General features: G+C 44.0%; 1 long non-coding RNA gene across 1 annotated transcript; it reads right to left on the bottom strand.

The window, feature by feature from the left end:
* Nucleotides 1-815: 815 nt before the first annotated feature.
* On the bottom strand, nt 816-16,458 carry LOC309354431. The gene is made up of 4 exons (XR_014162292.1): nt 16,354-16,458; nt 10,327-10,560; nt 9,091-9,163; nt 816-934 (listed from the first exon to the last, which is right to left on the bottom strand). It is a non-coding gene; the product is annotated as an uncharacterized lncRNA (long non-coding RNA).
* Between the last annotated feature and the right edge of the window lie 6,474 nt (nt 16,459-22,932).

Here is a 22,932-nt window from a genome sequence, read left to right as displayed (position 1 = left end):
CTAAGTTGGGTGTTGTAATGGTTCTAGGGGTTGCTCGTGCGTAAGTTGTTGCCACTCCTGGCTAGGTTGCCTGGGTGAACCCTTTCTGTCTGGACAGCCTCTCACCCGTGGCTTTCTCAGTCGCTGGCAGAATCCGTCAGTGGGCGTTTCTTGAACTTCTTCCAGCAAAGAAGTTCTTTGACACCTAGTCTCCTCCTACTCTCCCTGCGCGGAAGTCTTCTGCGCAGGTAGGGTGTGGGCAGCGGAGTACCTGTGCTCTCCCCGCTGGTCTCCGGCAAAGAGTCCTGGAGCCTCCTCTCCGATTCCCCCTTCTGCCCCCCTTCTCCACTGGTGCTACGCTGATTTCCTTCCCAGGCAGATGGGCTGCCTCTCTCCCTACTGGGACCCTCTCCGGCATCCCTCTGGAGCCTTCTTTCCGCCTCTGGCTCCGATGGCAGTTCCCTGACAGGTGTGAAGAATGAGCACTCACACTTTACATTGTGGGTGCCCTTTGCGGGATCGCGCTTGGTGCTACAAGTCCCAGGGAACTTACTGGCAAACAGTGACTGGCCTGCCTCTCAGTGTTAATTTTTGGAGGTTCACGCCCAGCCTCAGTAATCAAGTTTCTTGCTGGGAGGTGGGGGCAGTCCCATATAGCAATCACTTGTGTGATCCTTGGGTTCTCACCAAACCATGGGAACCCCAGAAGGCATACTCTTCCGTTTTCCTTTTGTCCTGTCTCTAAGCATTTCCTCACAATTGTGACAAACAATATGTGGAGCCCATTTCTTGTCTTGGTCGCCCAGGGGAATTTCAAAACAGCTTTTATAGGCACGCCTCACAAATGCTGTTATATTGCGTCTTTGACAAGGAAATGTGTAGCAGCCACATACATAACAAAAGGCATCAGGCTTGTTTACACATTTTTATCTACTTGAAGAAGCCATAGTCCGATCTGAAAAATGCAAATATTTAGGTTACAAAACTATAAAAATAAAGAAAAATTAAGTTTGCAAAACAATAATTACCATGTGTTTAGGGTAGATCAACGTGTCAGTGTCCACTTATTCCCAGTGTAAATATGACATACTGGCAAAAGTCAAAAATTGAAAGATAACTGTAGCATGCACATGAAAATTGATTTCAGATTTGAAATCAGCATTGAAAGAACATATAAGAACTGTTGAAAAATCTCATGCAACAGAAAATGAAAAAAAAGATGTTCCCCAGTGTAATGGGTGTCACTGACCATACACCGAAAGGTTGTCAGTGAACTACCCTGCGTGTGGGGATAAGGTCTGGGCTGGGCTGCCTGCTACACTTATGTCTCGCAGAAAATTCCTGTATCCCATTTACCCTGATGTGCCCCAGTTCCCCCCGGATGGAGGACTGGGAGGGGTACATGCCCAAGGCCTAAGCCAAGGTCTTCTTACATTCGGAAGTTTAATAAAGTTGTGACCTAATTTTAATTCCATATAGTGTTGTTAGAGTCTTTATTCCTTCCTTATGATCCCTGGGAGCTGGGGCTGTCGCCGCCTGGTCACACAAATGGTCACAGGAGAAATGGCACTGGTTTGTGTGCATTGCAACAGATAAAATAAATGTCTTCGCAGGAATATTATTTCTATTTTTGTCAATACCCTTAAAAATTCCACCAAGGATAATCATCATCATCATCATCATCATCTTTTATTTGTATCCTGCTCTCCCCAGCCAAAACCGGGGAAATTCTGCAAGGTAATATTAGCAAACTTGTTTCTAACAGTGAGGTTTTCAGATTTACATTTAAAGCTACTCAACTGAAAATAAAAGATGATGGAATGGCCATACCTAAAATTAGGCAGTAATGTTAACTGCCGTGGTTCAATGGTCTGACCATTTTAGCTCTCACTGGGCAAGGGGTCAACAAGGAGTTCCAGAACTGCTAAATGAATGGATGTGGAATAAAAGGGGAAAATCCAATAGTTCAACCTAATGCAATTAGGGATTCAATAAATGGAGACTAGGGGCACAGTTAAAATGCCCTTAGGTCCAGGAGTCTCACCCCTTCTGCTCATTCCTTTAATAAATTCTTTTTGGCAAGCTAGGACGTATGGCTATAAAAAAGATTAACATGGGTATATGTTTTCTTCAAACTGGTAAATTTAACTGAATGTGACAATCTGACTCACTCTCTCAGTATTTGATATTTTATGTATTAAAAGCTTCCTTATAAGAATTCTAAGATAAGGTGGCATATTAGCTCACTCAAAAGGATATTAATTAACTGGAATTCTCAAAATGGCTTGCAATCTAATATACACAATAGGTGGAGTATGAGAATGTTCAAAATATCATATTGATGTTGCAGCTAAGAAATTTTTTAAATAAGATCTTATATTTAAGGCATTGGTCTTCAACTGTGGAACACCCTCCCATCGGATGTTAAGGAAATAAAGAACTCTCTGACTTCTAGAAGACACCTGAAGGCAACCCTGTATTGGGAATTTTTTAATGTCTAATGTTTTACATTTTTTTATGTGCTGTAAGCCGCCCAGAGTGGCTGGGGAAACCCAGCCAGATGGACAGGGTAGAAATATTATTATTATTATTATTATTATTATTATTATTATTATTATTATTATTGGGTCATGGCCTGATCCAAGGTGGGTCAAAACAGGAGCACTACAATCATGCAAATTTATTATTATTAATATTATTATTATTAGTAGTAGTAGTACTATTCCCCCTTTTTACTTCTGTCAGAACTCAAGGCAGTTTACAGATAAAAACAGAACCACAAAAAGTGTGTGTGTGTGTGTAGTAGTAGTAGGGCTAAAAGTGTGTCTAGGGTCTGAAAAGGTTGAACACTACTGATTTAAGGTATTGTAAAGGTAAAAGTAAAGGGACCCCTGACCATTAGGTCCAGTCATGACCAACTCTGGGGTTGCGGTGCTCATCTCGCTTTACTGGCCAAGAGAGCCGGCATACAGCTCATGTGGCCAGCATGACTAAGCCGCTTCTGGCGAACCAGAGCAGTGCATGGAAATGCCGTTTACCTTCCCGCCAGAGCGGTACCTGCAAAAATGTATAAGTTCACAAACAGTGCACTCATATGAAAATGTGAAGCTGCCTTATCCCATTGGTTCATCTAGCTCAGCCTTGTCTGTGCCCTAACTGGATGTTGCTCTCCAGGGATACAGATGGGGATTTTCACAGCTTCACCTGCATATGCAAGGAACTGAACCAAGGACCTTCTGCATGCAAAGATTATTGTGAGTCGAGGACCCGCCACCGGCTTGAGGATAAGAAAGACACAAGGATGCAGTATATTAGGTTAATGGGCTAAAAAAGGCCACAACTTTATTGATTACAGCATGTGAGTGGTATTGGCTTAGGCACTGGATAAAACACCCCCCCTCAGGAAGGGGTGAGTCTATCAAGGGTTAACCACCAGTAGGAGGAGCCTGTTGATGCAAATACAACTGTAAGCGCCCCCTGATGTCACCGGGGGAAACCGACGAAACCCAGCAGCGCAATGAGAGGGCAGCGCTGCCACGGCCGCATTTGAGGGGCTCAACCCCGCCCCCAAGCCTCCGCCCGATTGGTCAGCTGCCAGGGGGCGTGGTGCGGCAGCCGGGACAGCTGAGCAGGGGCCGAAACGCCCCCTTCCAACGTGGGAAACAGCTCCCGCTCACAACTCCTCCCCTCTGGAAGGAGGAGAGGCTTTGCCTAATGCTACTCTATGGCTATGTCTCTTCCCTGTGCATGCCTACTCAGAAGTAAGTCCCACTGAATTTAATTGGGTTCTGTCAGTGCTTTTTTTTCTGGGGGGACGCAGGGCGATGCATAACCCTAAACACTTTGTGAATCTAAGTTTGGCCTCATTGAGGGGCAGTATTTCAATATGAGTAAGAATATGAGAGTACAGTGGTACCTCGGGTTACATACACTTCAGGTTACATACGCTTCAGGTTACAGACTCCGTTAACCCAGAAACAGTACCTCGGGTTCAGAACTTTGCTTCAGGATGAGAACAGAAATCGGGCTCCGGCAGCGCGGCGGCAGCAGCAGGCCCCATTAGCTAAAGTGGTGCTTCAGGTTAAGAACACTTTCAGGTTAAGAACAGACCTCCAGAACAAATAAGTACTTAACTCAAGATACCACTGTACCCCTAAACATTTTTTTTTTTTAAAAAAAGCACTGGGTCCTGTTGAATTTATTCCCAGGTAAGTGAGAATCCTAACAGAGCAGTTCTGTGTTGAGATACTCAGAAATTAGTCCCCATTTAGTGCAATGGAACTTACTCTCATAGACTTGCCCATTTAATTGGTGATCTGAATGAAATTGTGCAAACTTTTAGCATATTGGGTGGGATTGTACATTCCAAAAAATATTCTGGAGTGATGTGATCCATAATTTTTTTAAAATTACACAGAGCGGTTGTATCATTAGGGAGACAGAATACGGCATTATATAGTAATTACAGAAAAGAATGGTTGGGAATATGTTGGCAGTCACCCGAATATTGATAGCTAAATATTGAAAGAGACAACCTACTCCTTCTTTAGATATCTGGCATAGAATACAAATGCATAAAATATTGTAGTATAAGAAACACTTGGAAGGTACTGCAATGAAAAAGATTCATTAAAGTGTTAGTATAAATATAACTGGTTCTAGAATAAAAAAGCTCAATATAAAAACATTACGCACAAAGTCGTGCAAGTGTTATAGGTTATAAGAAAGTAAATGAGAGCTGTGGTTATTATACAAACAAGCAACTGTAATTGTATCATTGATTATTGAAGAAATTATGGCATTACAGAAACACATACAGTGGTACCCCACAAGACGAACGCCTCGGAAGACGAAAGGAGTTAGACTCGCTAGACGAAGGAGTTTTTCGTTTTCTTAGCCGCTTCGCAAGACGCATTTCCCTATGGGCTTGCTTCGCAAAACGAAGCTTGCCCCGCAAACTCCGGGGATAGCGGGGAAGCGCAGCGCGTCTTCCCCGCTGTCCCCGGACCTCTTTTGAAGCAAGGGGCGGCGGGGAGAAGATCGCTTCTCCCCATTGCCAGCCCCTCTGTCCCCGGACCCCTTTTGAACCAAGGGGCGGCAACGGGGAGAAGCGATCTTCTCCCCTCCGCCCCTTGCTTCAAAAGAGGGGACAGCGCGCGGCGCTTCCCCTCTGTCCCCGGATGGTCCCCATAGGAACGCATTGATTGATTTTCAATGCATTCCTATGGGAAACCGTGCTTTGCAAGACGAAAAACTCGCAAGAAGAAAAAACTTGCGGAACGAATTAATTTCGTCTTGCGAGGCACCACTGTAGTTGGATAAATAAAATTAGCTTCAATTTGCAATTGTGTAAATCCTCTGAAGCAATCTCAATATGAACTATGGAGAAAAAGGAAACTAGAGAAATCCTTCTATAGCAGGTATGTACAAGCTGTGAAATGGAGTAACTTGTGCAAAAGGTGGGGAAATGAAACTGGAGAGCTCATTCGATAACGGGTTTGCATAACTTGTGACCAACAAAGCACAATACCACATCTTAACCATGTACATCACTGTCTCTCATGTGCAAGGCAACCCACATGTTTCTGTAATCATCGCAGAAATGTGGGAGGGGGGATATCAAGTACCTGGTGGGCTGTTTTGTTTGATCACAGACGGGTGCTACAGTTTAGAGAAACTGTGGTTTATGCATTATTTGTTATAGTGTCCTAGATTTAATCTCTGACTTCTGTAGTGAAAACATCTCAGGTAGCAAACTGGGGGGGGGGGTGTTGCAATGTTGCTAAGGCTTCCGTTGCCAAAGATATGAGTCTCAGGATTCATAATGCTCACATCAAATAAAAGGTGAGCATAACAAACCTTGAACTCTTTCTTAGATCAGAGCTTAATCCAAACTGGGGAAGACTTCCCTGCTTCACTTTGCCCCCAACACCCATCAAATAACTGAACCTTTTGACAGAGTGCTGTCAAAGATGTTCATTAAAAAAAAAACCAGTACAAGGATTTTGGCTTAGCCTTGTACATAATATATAAAGATAAGTCCTAGGTGTATTCATCTGTAACATCGGTACTTCTTTGAAAGATCTGTGTCAAATGGCAATACATTCTGGCTTAATATCCATTTTCATCTCTAGACTCACTGCCTTCATCATCTATCATTGTACAGAAACTGTCATTGACACTGGTGTCAGAACAAAGAGTGGAATCTCTAGGAACGTCACCCATCCTCAGGGAAAACACAAAACATTGTTGGGCAGTGGGAAGGGGTCCGTAATCCTGTCAGCTGCAATCTCTTTCATGAGTTTTGATGACACAACCTGTCGGCAGGCCCTGTACTGAATCCTGATAGGAAGAAGAGGTGCAAATCCTGGGGCCAATGTAAGAGATTTGAAAGCCCTCCCCAAACCTTGCCAGGCGGAAAGCAACAGCTTCTTGTCAAGTTAAAGAGCTTTGTCACACCTGTCCTGAACCCCCAGCCTACCCGGCAACAAGTGTCAGCATGGTGTAGTGGTTAAGAGCAGTGGACTTGTAATCTGGTGAACCGGGTTCGCTTCCGCGCTCCTCCACATGCAGCTGCTGGGTGACCTTGGGCTAGTCACACTTCTCTGAAGTCTCTCAGCTGCACCTCACAGAGTGTTTGTTGTGGGTAAGAAGGGAAAGGAGATTGTTGGCTGCTTTGAGACACCTTAAAAGGTAAAGGGACCTGTGACCGTTAGGTCCAGTTGCGGACGACTCTGGGGTTGCGGAGCTCATCTCGCTTTACTGGCCGAGGGAGCCGGCGTACAGCTTCCGGGGTCATGTGGCTAGCATGACTAAGCCATTTCTAGAGAACTAGAGCAACACACGGAAATGCTGTTTACCTCCCTGCTGGAGCAGTACCTATTTACCTACTTGCACTTCGTGCTTTCGAACTGCTAGGTTGGCAGGAGCAGGGACCAAGCAACGGGAACTCACCCCGTTGCAGGGATTTGAACCGCTGACTTTCTGACCGGCAAGCCCTAGGCTCTGTGGTTTAACCCACAGCACCACCCAGCTCCTTAGGGTAGTGATAAAGTGGGATATCAAACCATGGATCAGCTATCACTAAAAAGTGTAGTAGGCTGGTGCTGCTGGCAAAATCCTAGTGGAATTATAAAGGCTCTCAACAGGTACAATGAATCACATAGAATTACAGGAAATGTAAAGTTACAGTCTCCAAAATATATCAAAGAACAGGCATAGGCAAACTCCGGCCCTCCAGATGTTTTGAGACTACAATTCCCATCATCCCATCACCACTGGTCCTGTTAGCTAGGGATGGTGGGAAATGTAGTTCCAAAACATCTGGAGGGTCGGAGTTTGCCTATGCCTGGCAAAGAACATACAAACAGTAGCCATCTTGACAGAAAACTTAAACAAAACAATTAAAATCTAATTCAGTATTTAGACCCCTGGGGTGCAGAGATTTAAACAGATAGCTCAGTCTGGTTTCTTGTTGGTACAGTAATTTGACATAATCTCTCCTCATCCCAACTTTTTTCTGATTAACCCATAAGACTGTGTAGAGTAGATCTGTACTTGCATGATCTCCATCCTTACCATCTGCTTCTTATTCAATATTTACAGACAGAGGCTTGGGAATGCAGCCTGTTGGAATAATGGTGTTGTCCCCAGTAAATCTCCACCCCCCCTTCTCTCCCACTTCCTCATTCGTCAATAGCACCACCCCCTCTAAGGTTGCCACTTAGGGCCATCTGTCTCGGAGGTCTTTGCTCTCCTACTTTTAAGGCTTGCTGGCTTCTGGGAGATGGTGGGTTTGGAATGCTTCCTAGTGATAACATGTCAGCCACCTGCTCTGGCTCTACCTCCTCCTCTCCCATTATTTCCCAGCTTCCCCCCTCATCTTCCTCTGAGCTGTGACCTGCCTTAAACCCCTGTTGTAATTCTGAACGGTCTTCTTCTTCCCTGGATTGGTCAGGCTGGGTTGTTATTATTGTTGTTGTTGTTGTTTGTATATACCCCGTCCATCTGGCTGGGTTTCCCCAGCCACTCTGGGCGGCTTCTAGCAGAATATTAAAATGCAATGATTCATCAAATATTAAAAGCTTCCCTAAACAGGGCTGCCTACAGATGTCTTCTAAAAGTCCGATAGTTGTTTAAGTCTTTGTCATCTGATGGGAGGGCGTTCCACAGGGCGGGCGCCTCTACCGAGAAGGCCCTCTGCCTGATTCCCTGTAACTTCGCTTCTCACAGAGGGAACTGCCAGAAGGCCCTTGGCGCTGGACCTCAGTGTCCCGGCAGAACGATGGAGGTGGAGATGCTCCTTCAGGATAGGCGGTCTCCCCTATTCCTCCTCTGCCTAGACCCTGACAACTGGGTCCTTTCCAGGGTTGCTGTTTAGACCTAAACTCTTTTTCACATCTGCAAACCTTGGGGTTCTGCTGAGCATGCTGGTGCTTCCTCCTTGTTCCTCAAAAATGATGTTTTGGCTGCAGACTTGTTGACACTCACCAGCAGATTTTGCTCTCGGGGAAGCGATCGGTTCAAGAACCCAGGTATAGCAACAAATCTACCTTCCCAACTGCCATGATATTATTAGGAAAGCAAATACTGTGCAGTGCTGCTGGCTATTACTTTCTCAGATGCTCATTTGTATCATATCTGTATCCAACCTGTGCTTCCAGTCTAGAACTTCCAGTCTAGAACTGGAATCATGCTCACAGCTGTTGACGGCTGAAATGTTCACTTTTATGCATATTAAAGATTCTTGTTGCATATTAAAGATTCTTGACCCAGCAATTTATCTGCATGCAGGTACTCTTTCTGCTTGATGCTTCACCTGTTGCTAATGTGATCACTTTCTACCTTTGAGTAATGTGGCAATTCTCTACTCATGTACCACTCTCAGTTTATTGTGTGTTTATTTGTTTTTTTCACGTGGAAAATTCGATAAATATTTAATTAAAACTAATGAATGCAGTGCTGTAAAACTAGACTAGAAGCAGAAGTGCAATCTCGGGGATGCTCATATTTTCTAAATGGGTATTGAAATGATTTATAATTAAGTCAAGAAAACTATAATAAAGTTGGGAGTTATGAAATACGATGCTATCTGAAAAATGAAGTACTTACATTAATTCACCAACTGGCAACAGAGAGCTGTAGCAGTAAGTGATATCATGAAAGATTAAAAAATTGAACTTACCTAAGGAAGAAAAAATAGAATTATTAGATAAAAGTGGCTGTGGCATAAATTATTCTATTCCCAAACCAACCCCCCCATAAGCCATCTGAATTTTTATGATGCAAGTACCGTGAAAGGGCATAACTGGAGCTGAAGGGGTCAAATAATTTGCCAAGTGATTAAACTGTTGCAATTTATTAGAGTTTTAATGCAATATTTCCCCGGGATATATATAAAAAGTTTTATAATGTGTAATATAGCAATTTTATAACTAGTGATCAATACAACCCTAATGGTAATAACCTGTTCTGAAATTTATAATCTCATTTCACATTGTGTTTACATTCCAATGTTGGGGAGATAAAAAAGCTTGAATATCCTTGCTTAGAGAAATGTCTTTAAGAAACCAATGTTTTCTTCATTGGTACCGGTATATTATTTTCATAATGCATTGGCCTATGTATTTGGAGGAGGGGAAGTATACAGAGGAAAGTTGTCATGCCTAAGCCCTACTGAAATGAACAGAAGTTGCACAAAATCAGGGCACAGCCCAATGGGGTTTTAGTTCGAAGTACTTATTGTGCTATTACACCAAGAACATTTAAACCAGTGTTTCCCAACCTTGGGCCTCCAGCTGTTTTTGGACTACAACTCCCATCATCCCTAGCTAGCAAGACCAGTGGTCAGGGATGATGGGAATTGTAGTTCAAAAACAGCTGGAGGCCCAAGGTTGGGAAACACTGATTTAAACAATTATGCCTGTGCTAGCAAAAATCTGGAAGTTTTATGGCACACAATCCAAATGCAACTGTTTCCTGAGTAACTATTAATCTATGCAAAGAAAAAAAAATGTTCACCCAAATGGTGCCTAATAAAAGCTAGGTGAATCACAGAGAAAGCACAGGCATATTAACCTCATTGGGTCTAGCTCAGACCTGTATAAATTTTAAATTACCCAGACTCACTTCCATGAAGCAGTATGCTCAACACTCAAGTCTGGTAGACCTACATCTTGGTATTGGACGTTAACATCGCATACTTCCATCCTCCCATCGTGGCAAGGCGAGCCATTGCCATAGCTGCCTTGCCAATACGTTTGTCCAGCACAGCATCGATGGAGAGGTTGCTGGTCATGGTGGAACCCAGGTAGACAAAAACCTCCACCACCTCACGCATGTGTTTACCTATGCTGATGCATGGAGGGTTGATGACATCCAGACCCAGGATATTGGTCTTTGTCAGACTGGTGGTAAGGCCGAAATCCCTGGAGGATTGGGCAAGACAGTTGATGGGTCTTGCCCAATCAGAGCTTCCTCGAAGTGTGTGGTCAAGGCTGCATTATCTGCAAACAACATCATGGATGAGGACCTTCCACATTTTTGACTTGGCATGCCAGGTTGAACAGATGTCCGTTGCTCCTTGAAGACATAAGAGAACAGCAGAGAAATATGCCAAAGAGAGTTGAGGTGAGAACATATCAGTCTCTACAGCCACAGCAGGCGCCATAACCTTCAAACAGTTTGACTTCATACTCAAAGGTCTCCCAAGACAGAAGGATGGCAACAACAATCAGGTTAAATGCAGCCACCAGAGGTTAAATAAGGCTGCAGGCCTAATCCCACTGACCTGGGAGCAAGACCCATTGAATTCAACAGGGCTAAATTTCTAATAGACATGGTTTGGGCTGTACTGTAAATCTGCTTTTGTTGCCTATATGGGGTTATAAAAAACAGATGGGTTACAGACTACCTATGTGAGTGGTGAGCTGCCCTATGGTCTTCGAGTGTAACCAGTTGTACAGGCTTGGTCTTGTCATGGGTGATACATGGAGAAGAGCAGAGGGAGGAGAATCTTTATAGAAAAATGGTTGCCAGGATCAGATCTGGAAAAGATAACAAAACACACACACACTATATATATATGGAGGAAACTTTAACTTCTCTTGAAAATCCAACATCTCATTTGAACCTTCCAAATGTACCTTAAATTTTGGAACATTGCTGTAGGAAAGATTCAGCAGATGCGGACACAACACAAAATCTTCATCACCACCACACATGCTTTTTTGCTGTATCCCTGGTTAGGATTTGAAGTACGGAATGAAACCATGCATTAGTTTCTCATGGTATGTCTTGTTCCCTGGGATCATGTATGTATATGGAGACATGGAGGCAAGGTCATCTTCTAGAAAGCGTGCCTTTGTGGTGATGACCCTATTTTCTGGAATTCCTTGCACAAAGCAGCTTATCAGATCCCTGCTATTGACCTTTTTAGAAGGACAGTTGTTATTTTCTAAAATGGTAAAAGTCCTTAGACCTTCCTGAGTTGAGTTTTTTTCTGCTAGTTCTGTGCTCTTCCTTTATGATTCCTGCTTAACTGCTCTCTTTTTTTCTTTGCGTGGACAGGCGGAGTCCCCAGATCCTGCGCGGTCCCCCCGTCATGTGGAATAACGACTCAAGACAACGTGCTATGGGATTAAATTGGCCACAACTTTATTAAATTTCAAACGTGGGTAGACCATTGGCCGTTCTCCCTCCCCAGTTCCCAGCCGGGGACCTAGGGAGCATCAGGGTTATCCAGTGTGTATGGGGGGGATGGGCCGGCTCTGGAGAACATATGTTCAAGCAGAGATAGCCGCCCCCGTAACGCCGCCGCCGCAGGGGAGAGCAATGACGACCTTCCGGCGTACGGTCAAAGCCTCCCTTCAGAAACCCCTTTAACGGGGAACCCTGGTATCGCCGCCGCAAAGAGGAAGATGGACAAAAGGATTCCGCCCAAGGCCTGATACTGCCAAAGTTGTGACGTTTTGCTACGGGAAAGGCGAAACCTGCCAATGCAGGGAAATTCCTTTCCGGCCCTTTAACAGCGACCTTAACGTAGCAGCGCCCGCATACCTGTGAAGAAAATTAACTTGCAAAACATGTGAGGAAAATTAACCTGCAACATAAGACATTGACTGAGGGTGGGTAGGGTGGGAGAAGCTCTGGAGCCAAGTGAGAATTCCCAGGTAAAATCCTCCCTCCTTTGTGTGGGCAGGTAATCCCTCCCCTACCTGGCCTGGTCTCCTTGGCAACTCTTTCCCCCAGGTGGGATTGGACAACTGACTGAGGTAGGCGGAGACCTCCAGGTATCCCACCTGAGGGATGGCATAGCCTAGCCTATGCTGTTGGAGCCGCTCCAGGTCTAGGGGCTGCACGCGTCCACGCAAAGGGCGCCCCCCGTTTTAAGCGGGGAGCGGTCATTGTGCAATAGCATTGATTTAAGGGTTCTAATTCATAATGCCAACAAAGGTTCGTATAGTTAAAGCTATGGTTTTCCCAGTAGTGATATATGGAAGTGAGAGCTGGACCATAAAGAAGGCTGATCGCTGAAGAATTGATGCTTTTGAATTATGAAGCTGGAGGAGACTCTTGAGAGTCCCATGGACTGCAAGAAGATCAAATGCATCCATTCTGAAGGAAATCAGCCCTGAGTGCTCACTGGAAGGACAGATCGTGAAGCTGAGGCTCCAATACTTTGGCCACCTCATGAGAAGAGAAGACTTCCTGGAAAAGACCCTGATGTTGGGAAAGATTGAGGGCACAAGGAGAAGGGGACGACAGAGGACAAGATGGTGGGACAGTATTCTCGAAGCTACCAGCATGAGTTTGACCAAACTGCAGGAGGCAATAGAAGACAGGAGTGCCTGGCGTGCTCTGGTCCATGGGCTCACGAAGAGTCGGACACGACTAAACGACAAAACAACAATTCATACAGGGTGAGTCTTTTAAAAGAGGCCCCATGGAACACATGTACTCTGTATCCACGGGGCCTCTTTTAAAGGACTCACCCTGTATTTTAATATTTTCATTGTTCTGCTCTCAGTTATTGTTGGTCATTGTGTGTACCACTTGGTTAAAAAGCAGCATGTCAGTGGCCTGAGTGGGTAGATAAATGAATGAATATATATATATATATATATATATATATGCTTTCGTAGATTTTCACGGGTACAGGAATGCAGGTTTTGGTGTCCTCGGGTGTCTTCCCGTGTAAAAGTTGGGGTGTCTAGGCGACGTTTCGACGAGGTCTCACTCGTCATCTTCAGGCTGGTGCTTTCGGCTTCTTGTTACTGGAACAGAGCAGGATCTCAGTGTTTGAGTTCCTATAAATACTGTTGAGGGGGTGTGGTGTATAGCCTCCAATGTTCTGGGCAGAGAGGAAGTTCCCAGGCTAGTGTGCCTTTTCTTCTTTTGTTCCTTAATTACTTGAGGGATATCTTGAGTGATTTCTTGAGTGATATCCTGAGTACCACTTAGGTGGGTCATTAGGTGTGGATTAGTTGCTAAAGTCTTTGTGTCTTGACCTCTTGAACTTTGTGAAGAGTTTTTCTGAGAAGATGGCTGTACTGCACTTAGTTGTGCTCTGGCTTGGCTTCGTGTATAGGGGCGAGCTGTGGTTTTGTGGCCTGTGTCAGCCAGATCTGTGTAGGGATTGCAGGGGGGTGCAGCATCCGGAGGTGCCACCATGGTTTGGCTACTGGATGGTGTCTGTAATTTATCTGTGGAGAGGGGACACTGAGATCCTGCTCTGTTCCAGTAACAAGAAGCCGAAAGCACCAGCCTGAAGATGACGAGTGAGACCTCGTCGAAACGTCGCCTAGACACCCCAACTTTTACACGGGAAGACACCCGAGGACACCAAAACCTGCATATATATATATATATATATATATAAAAGCTTTTCTTCATACAGTTGGATTCATATGGCGGCACCTCTTTTAGAGATGTAGAAAAGGAATAACATTCTGGGCTGACATAGATTGCTTGGAGATGGGGCATAATATCATTAGCATCATTATGCATAATAATTTAATCATGCAGTAGTAGGCGTAATTCCATCTGTTTCAACGAGCCACTGAAGAGGCACTTTTTATACTTAGCTAGATTCATGCGGGAGTCTTATGACAAGCTTTCAGTGTGTGATTCAAGTGGGTGTTAAAAAGTCATCCTTATCATCACTGCCTGTTCTGTCACCAAATGATATCTGTCCCGAGACTGAAAAATTGGGGGGGGGGGGGAGGAACCAGCTTTACTATGTCTGGAAGACTCTTGCAAGACTGAAATCATCTATTATATTGCTTCATGAACCCCACATTAAGAAAGCCAAGAAAATAAATTATCTAGATTCCTTTCAATCTGGCCTCTGATTTGGATTTAGCTGCTGCAGCTGATAACTTCAACTAGGAGCTAGGTTGGGAATCTGCATCCTTGTTAACAGCTCTTGTTAACAACAGAGTACCATTCTGGGACACCTTGCTGGGATGGAACTGGTTTTAGTCCTCCCTGCTGGTCTGATCTCAGAAGGTGGTGCTGGGGGGCTGCTTCTGAACTGCTTGGTCTGGAAACCAAGCCATATGAAGAACAGTTGAAGGAGCTGAAGCTGGAGAGCAGGATGAGGGAGACGCCCAAGATTCTTCACCACCCTGACTCTGCTTCTTGGTCTCATCCTGCTCTCCTGTTCCAACTTCAGGTTCTACCTCTGATTCTTGGCTTCTCTCTGCCACAGCCTCTCCCAGCTCACTAAGCCCTAGTACCTCTTCAGCTTCTGACATCTCCTCCTCCCAGTCTGCTCCCTCTTCTCCCTCTGACCACTCATTATTGTCCCACCACCACTCCCTGGGCTCTGAGTCTTCTTCTGTTGGTGCTTCTCCAGTTGGTTCCTTCCACCATTAAAGGTTAAAGGTGGAAGGTGTGCGTCTTATTAGAATTGCTTTTATTATGATGCTGTCAATGACTATGCTTTGTTTTATGTTTGCATTGTTATGCCCTGTAAAAGATGTTGTTGATTCTGTATGCCACCCTGAGATCTTTTGATAAAGGGTGGTATTTAAATTGAATAAATCATCATCATCATAACATAATCCATACAAAGGATCACCAGTATGATTTCAAGGCAGATGGCAGAAAAAAGGGAACTGAATCAAGTGACATCACTTTACCTCAAATAAACTCTGAGCTGCAGAGAGGAGCCAGAAGGGAAAGATGAGCAACCACTATTCACTCATAGTGTCATAGAATTGTAGATTTGATTCCAAGATTCATCTAGTCCAATCCCCTGCAATGCAGGAACTCAAAAACATCCACTACAGGTGGCCATCCAACCTCTGTTTAAAAACCTCCAAGGAATGAGAGCCCACAACCTCCCGAGTGAGACTTTTCCACTGTCAAACAGCTCCTACTGCCAGAAAGTTTTTCCTGATGTCCAGTTGAAATTGCTTTTCTTGTAACTTGAAGCCATTGGTTTGAGTCCTACCCTTCAGGAAGAAACAAGCATGCTCCATGTCACAACCCTTGAGATATGTGAAGATGGTTATCATATCTCCTCTCAGTCTCCTCTTTTCCAGGTTAAACACACACAGCTCTTTCAACCGTTCCTCATAAGGCTTGGCTTCTGGACCCTTGATCATCTTAGTTGCCCTCTTCTGCACACGTTCCAGCTTGTCAACATCATTCCTAAATTGTGGTACCCAGAATTGGACACAACATTCCAGGTGTGATCTGACCAAGGCAGAATAGAGTGGGACTATTACTTCCCTTGATCTGGACATTATACTTCTGTTGATGCAGCCTAGAATAGCATTAGCTTTTTTTTGCTGCTGCATCACACTGTTGACTCATGTTAAGCTTGAAGGTTGCTGCTTCATACTTTTGAAGCCAACAACTATTTCCTCTAGTTGTATGAGGCAGAGCCTGTGCATTTTTAATAGCTGTGTTTAAGAGCAATCTTCCCCAAATGAAATCCACGAAGCGATTTGGTATTCCATCCTTTATCTGATCAAATAAAACAGGTAAGTGAGTCATCAAAAGAACGTTTTCAGACTGTAATCTTATGTGTGCTTACTTGGGAGTAAGCCACGGGTGGATTAACTGCTGGTGTGGCAGCAGAAGTAGGATCTGCTGAAATTCTTCCTTTTTACCCAACTAAGGTTGCAGTTCTATTCTCACTCAACTGGGAGTAAGTCCCATTCAACCCAGTGGAACACAGTTAGACATGCATAGGAACGTGCCGTAAGGCTGCAATCCTAGGCATCCTCCCTATGATGCAAGTCCTAGTGGCAATGGCAGGAGTTATTTCTAACTAAATATGCATAGGATGGTGCATAGAATCCTGTAAACTAACCAGGGGAGGAAGGGCGAGTATTTTAGGGGAGTGACAAAGAATAAACTTACCGTGGACATTTTCAGCCAAGGTCCACCCAGTGTTTTGATGACAAGCAGCAGAATAGCAATGAATGTGGTGGGTGAAAAGTGAGAATGCGAAGATCTTCTTATGCCAATTGTGCACATAGAGAAAAATCAGATTTGAATGACTTGTTAGCAAGATAGTGCCCTCATCTGGACACAGTCTGGATCCTGCCAGGAAAGTCTCTCCCCCGCTCTCTCTCTCCTTCCCTCCCTCCCTCCCTCCCCAACCCCTCTCTCTTAGTCTTGCCTTGGAGAATTTTTCTTTTTAAACCTCATGGAATCTTAGCTGACAATTTTCTTTCTCTAACTGTCTGTGTGTGATGGCAGCTTCAAAAGTTTGACAACTGCTGTTCAATTTTTTCTGAAGCTCCAGCTCTTTCATTCTAATTATCTTCCCTCTGAGCCACTGAGAAACAAGCAAACCCAAACCCAACAGTCAGAACCCCTGCTGAGAAACAGAACAGCCTTTCTCGATGCTAGAAATATCTTAAATCATATTTATTTTTCTGGAAGTTTACAGTAATGAAACAATGCAAACTGCTTTTTTAGCTTGCTTTCCCCTGAGATATTTTCTGAAGCTCTCGGGTAAACGCAGTCTGATTTGTATGATAATATTACCTTCCAGTTTTCCTGTGCTTCCCTCTTTCTCCTTCAGATATGACTTTGGGGTACTTCAATCCTTGCCTCCACATTTTGAATCAAAATGAAAATTTATATATAAGGAGGGAGACCAACGTCTGAACAGTTTCAGGGTGGTGATAAATATTTTACGAAATGTATCAGTATGGTGGAAGGACTGGACTTTAGATTTAAACCAGAGAATTCAAGTCACTTCTCAAAGCTGTTTCCCATATTATGTGGCAGCAAACCCAGGTTTATTACTTGACTTTGAGAGACTCAAGAAAGAACTGCAGCCAATCCTGAATCTTGAATGCAGGCCCAGGGCCCAAATGTGGCCCTCCAGGAGTCTCTATGTGGCCCTCTCTCCCCTGGCTACACTCCCACTCTGCAGGCCGTGTTGGGAATCCTAGGTGAGATACCCAAATAGTGGAAGTTGTTCCCAGTACTAGTCAAGCACATGGAAGAAGTGAAAGGTTCAGATCGTTTATTGCTGCAGAAAATAAGGCTCCTTCAAGCAGTTCTGGGTATATACAGATTGTAGACTTTTGCAGATACTTTGTACTTGAATGTATCTATATGCCTCTGTATCTCCGCTGCTTTAAATTTTGGAAATTTAGGATGTAACACTTGACAACGAACACCAACAGACTGATGACTCACTAACTAACTGAACTGACATACACTAATCACATATATAGTTGGAGCACTGGGCTGCTTTACCATAGGAACTGGTTTGGCTGATCTTGCACCTGTGATTAGCTTATCCATGGGTGGTTTAGGCTCATGAAGGAAATTAACCACTTCTCATGTGCAGTTACTCCAACAAGCCATGCCTCTTACACTCTGAGTGTTTTTTGTCTGCCTGGAATGTTCTCTTAAACTCTTATTAATGCCACTTGCTTTCTTAGATGGAGGATAGAGATAGGGGTGTGTGAGTGTGCAGAGAAACTACCCGACTGTACAGAGTTGACCTTATTCATACATTGTTGTTGTTTAGTCGTTTAGTCATGTCCGCCTCTTTGTGACCCCATGGACCAGAGCACACCAGGCACTCCTGTCTTCCACTGCCTCCCGCAGTTTGGTCAAACTCATGTTTGTAGCTTTGAGAACACTGTCTAACCATCTCGTCCTCTGTCGTCCCCTTCTCTGTCGCCCTCCATCTTCCCCAACATCAGGGTCTTTTCCAGGGAGTCTTTTCTTCTCATGAGGTGGCCAAAGTATTGGAGCCTCAGCTTCAGGATCTGTCCTTCCAGTGAGCACTCAGGGCTGATTTCCTTCAGAATGGATAGGTTTGATCTTCTTGCAGTCCATGGGACTCTCAAGAGTCTCCTCCAGCACCATAATTCAAAAGCATCAATTCTTTGGCGATCAGTCTTCTTTATGGTCCAGCTCTCACTTCCATACATCACTACTGGGAAAACCATGGCTTTAACTAATGTAATTCATACATTACATTTCTACATTTTAAAAGATACCCTGAGGCAGAGGAGGAGGAGTTGACTTGTTTGATAATTTTGAGGGAGCGGCAAAATGAGGAATGCTTCCTTATTTACCTTGTTGCTACTAAATGTAGTTACTATTCCCCATTATCACTTGCTCTTTTCCATTGCAACACAAAGGACAATGTTTGTCACCACTGGATGTCTGATTGAACATTGCTGCATGAATTGGGCACACTAGTGAGAGGGAGGCGCTCTCAGCAAATTTAGAAAAGTAATTTCTGAAAACAAAGGTTACAGTGGAAGAATGGTTGCTCAACAACGGTGCATCTGGCATTATGTACACATTAAGAACTAGCTTCCATTATGGATTACTATTGCACTCAGTTATTAGTTTCAATGGTCTCCAGTTGTCAAAGAGGGCAATTTTCAAGCAGGAATTGGATGGAGGGGAGGGGATCTTTGAGATTTTAATACAGGAAATGAGCATGCTGCTCCACTCCATTAGAAGCACGGAGCCTTTCAAAATGTACAATATTGCTTTTATTTAATTAAAATAAGTTGCTATGGATAGCTTTTATCGCTCTATGGCTTTCCCCTCCCTTTCTGTTGATACACTCTGTCCCTGCAGCTTAAAATAGAATGCTCTTCAAGATATTCCATGCCTTAACTGACTCCCAGAATTATATAGATACCCACTCTCCCATTCTCAGCCTTCAGGCATTGTTAAAAGAATAAAATATTTAGGACTCAGTGTTGAGAATTTGGGGGTGTTTATACAAACCAGCCTCAGCCACCACCATCCAACTTGAAATATTAACACTGGACTAAATGGCAAGGTTGTGGTGTGCTTGTCTCTTAGCCTCAGCCTGCCTTCCAAACCGCATTATGTATATAAGAACACTGGTCCACACTGAAGGGTTGTGGTAAACCACTCTTAGGCTCAGTCCAATCCCAACTTGGATGCATATTAAGACCAAACCAAATTGCAGAGCTGTAGCAACTAATTCCCTCTCAGCCGCAAGCTTCCTCCAAACTACAATATGGGAATTGCATCCTGAATTGGCACTGGAATTTACAAAAGGACTATCCTCCCCCCCCCCCAATGTTTTGAAATGCACAAAAAATTAAAAGTTCTCACTAAACAAGACCTCAGTTAGAAACAGCAGGAACTCTCCGCACCCCAATATTATTTGATGTTCTACAGCCTCACTGTGAATCGAACACAAAGAATATAATACGAAGAACCATTCAGGGTGGTGTGGTGGTGAAAATGGGTAGCATGAGACTTTGTGTAACAGAGGCAGATTTTACCACACGCATGGACACTGTTAGAATTCCTGCTCCATGACTGCAGTCATAGGATTGTTATCTATCACATAGAATCATAGAATCATAGAGTTGGAATAGACCACAAGGGCCATCGAGTCCAACCCCCTGCCAAGCAGGAAACGGTATATGTTTTGACTCTACGCAGTGGGAAGTGACGGAGACAGGATGTTTGTGTTACTGTGTTCCGTGAAGTGGGACTATTGTCCTTTGTTCTTTTTCTCTTTGGTGTCTGATGCTGGAGAGAGAGGGAGCCATATTGCAGTGCTCCATGTGTGTTTATATGTAAATAAAGTAGATTAGCCAAAATGCTGAGTTGCTGAGGTCTGTCACGGGCATGATGTGCAAACTCTGTGGATCCCTAAGTGTGCTGATGTATGTTGGCATCAGTCGCTGTGATGTTCAGGCTGAAGAAAGCTCATGAAGCTCCTGGACGATTGACCAGGAGGGAGAGAACATGCCAGTCGGGCATGTGTCTCTGCCAGGGTCCTACTTGAGTGTAGGCTGAGCTCCTGACACATGGCACAATGTATCCCATTTTAAAGGAATAACACATGAAGTGACCTAAAATGGAGTTAATCTTGGCATATTTATTTTTACGTAGGAGGAGGTGGAGTCATTTGTAGGGGGCATTCAAATGTGAAATACCCCTCCTAGACTTGAAGTCCTGAAGAAGCCCAGTTTAACTTTTAACACTTGATCTTGCTGATTGTATAAATGGGCCTCTTTTTCTTCTTCTTGTGACAACCTCTCTGAGGGGAAAAAGAATGTGATTGGCCTCAAATTTAGAAGGTCCCATGGATCCCATTTAGATTTCAATTACTCGTAAGTACTTAATGTCAATTAGTTTATAATTTTATGTTGAAGAGTCTCTGCTGTAGTCCTTCAGAGAAATTAAATGTGATTCACAAGTGCTGAGTTGCACAGAAAGAATTATGTTGAAAACCTAGGGAAGAAAAAATCTACAGGGTGATATATCCTATTTTCATTCCAGATTATGTGATCTAGAATAACAGGCTTGGGTTGCATATTTGAAGATTTAATTTCCCTCACTTACTGTTGTTATTATCAAGCTGTATACAGTAAGAAATTCAGTTCTATATATCAATATACATCAATCCTTAGACCAATCCTCAGACTCCTGGACTACTGTAAATCAAAAGTGTCTCTTTAAGAAGCAATGCCAGGACCAGAAAGGTCCAGAACAAAGACTTCACACTTCTCATAACCTTCATTCACTGTCTAAGACATAAAACTTGCTCCCGAGTGTTCTGAAGTTACATTCTCTTCCACTTTGCAGTTGGTTAGACTAATCTTTCTACTTCAGGGTTGGAGGGGAGGCAACTTGTTTTGATTTATAATGGATCCCAGCTTTGGAAATGTGGTCTGGGTCTCTGATTTCCCTGCTGCCGCCTTCTCCCCTCCTCAGAAGGACTCTCACTTGCTGGATCATCACCTTGTTGTGGTGAGTGGGCTTGAACGTTCCTATGACCCTTGTGAGCAAAGCTGTCGGGAATCTTGTACTCCCAGCAGAGTCACCCAAGGCAGTAAGGTCAAGGGGAAGGAGCTAGACAAAGTATGATCCAAGAAGTCCTCAACGCCAGAACAGGTGGATGATAATAAGCGGTATGTTACAACGGCTGTGAAGGTCCATAAATAGTAACACCCCAGAGGTCCCGGGCCCTAAGGAAGTCAGATTAGCCTCAACTAGAGCCAGGGCCTTTTCAACACTGGCTCTGGCCTGGTGGAACACTCTGTCTCATGAGACCAGGGCCCTGCAGGATCTGATTTCTTTCCACAGGGCCTGTAAGACAGAGTTGTTCCGCCTGGCCTTTGACTTGGAATCAACTTGATTCCCCTTCCCCCTCTTTCCTTTCTCCTTTCTCTTTCTGTGATGGAACTCCTATTTGGGGACTTCCCTGGCTTTTTTTCTGGCCCATGTAGGACAAGTCTGGATAGTTGGCCTTGGTGAAGACTTGATGTTTTCATCCCCAAAAAAGTTTTGGATTTGAGTTCCTACTGAAATGAGGCTTCGTTTTAATGTTGTATTTTAATCCTGCTTTTAAGTTGTATTTCAATCAATTGTTTTTATACCTGGTGTCAGCCACCCTGAGCCCGGTTTTGGCTGGGTATAAAGAAGAAGAAGATGGAGAAGAAGAAGAATTAGAAGGCTGCAGCAGATAAGAATCTACTGGTCGTCGTTATTACTCATGCCATTGGAACAGAGCCTTACTGTGAAGACTGTGCATTGTTCAGAGTGCACTGATCTACACACACAAAACAAATTCACACACAGGCGCCTTCCAAAAACCCATCCCAAACCCAATCCCCAAAAGTCCCATGGCGATCGACAAATGGTAACTGGGGCAGGATCGTGAAATCTGGAAGCCCCTAGAGTCATGAACCAGCACATGGACAGTGGGTACAGATTCAGTTGTTCTGACTCAAGGAAAGAGGCAGTTGAGCAGCTCGGCAGCTGTATCCATGACTGAGCAGCCCTTTTTAGGATCCACTCTGCTCACCCCGAAAAGGGGGAGGTGCTAGAAAAGGTGCCCTAAACATAGTCTGTCTCCCTTTTTCCCTCATAGGGACTGTGTATGATGGCTCTGATAAATTAAAAGATCAATTCACTGATGGTTTGCTGTGTACAGCCTGCAAGGGAGGGGTAGTCTTTGCTACTGCTCATAATTTTCATTTCAACATTTGCTGCTTGGTTTTTTTTGTTTGTCCCCAGTAAGGGGGTTGCAGCGCTTTCTTTGCAGGTGCTTTAGCTACGCTGAGGTCCATGGGACATGGAGGAAAAGGGTGGAAGTGGCTTCCTTGGTTTTCCTGGTTGGTTGGTTGGTTTTTAGTTGGGCATGGGAGTAAGGAGAGGGGACAATGGAGGGGTTGCAATTGTTTTTGTCTTCTGCATTGGAGAAATGTACTAGGATGAATGGGTGTAGACTTTTATCAACTATTGTGTATATTGAGGGAAATGATTTGTGTTGGCAGTGTATAGAGAGCCTTAGTAAACATGGAAATTTGGAAATCTAAATAGCTGGAAGCTTATATGGGAAACAGATTGCAAGAGGATATTGTGGAGGATAAATGGGAAAGGGTCTGGAGGGGAAAGATATTTAAATCAATATCAGCCAGAACAAGGGAACTTGCGTTAAAAATAAATTACAGGTGG

This window comes from Podarcis melisellensis (genome assembly GCF_964234715.1).
Source record: "Podarcis melisellensis genome assembly, chromosome: 13".
Classification (NCBI taxonomy): Eukaryota; Metazoa; Chordata; class Lepidosauria; order Squamata; family Lacertidae; genus Podarcis; species Podarcis melisellensis.
The sequence above is the reverse complement of the archived record's forward strand: the minus strand, read 5'-3'. Positions and strand labels throughout refer to the sequence as shown.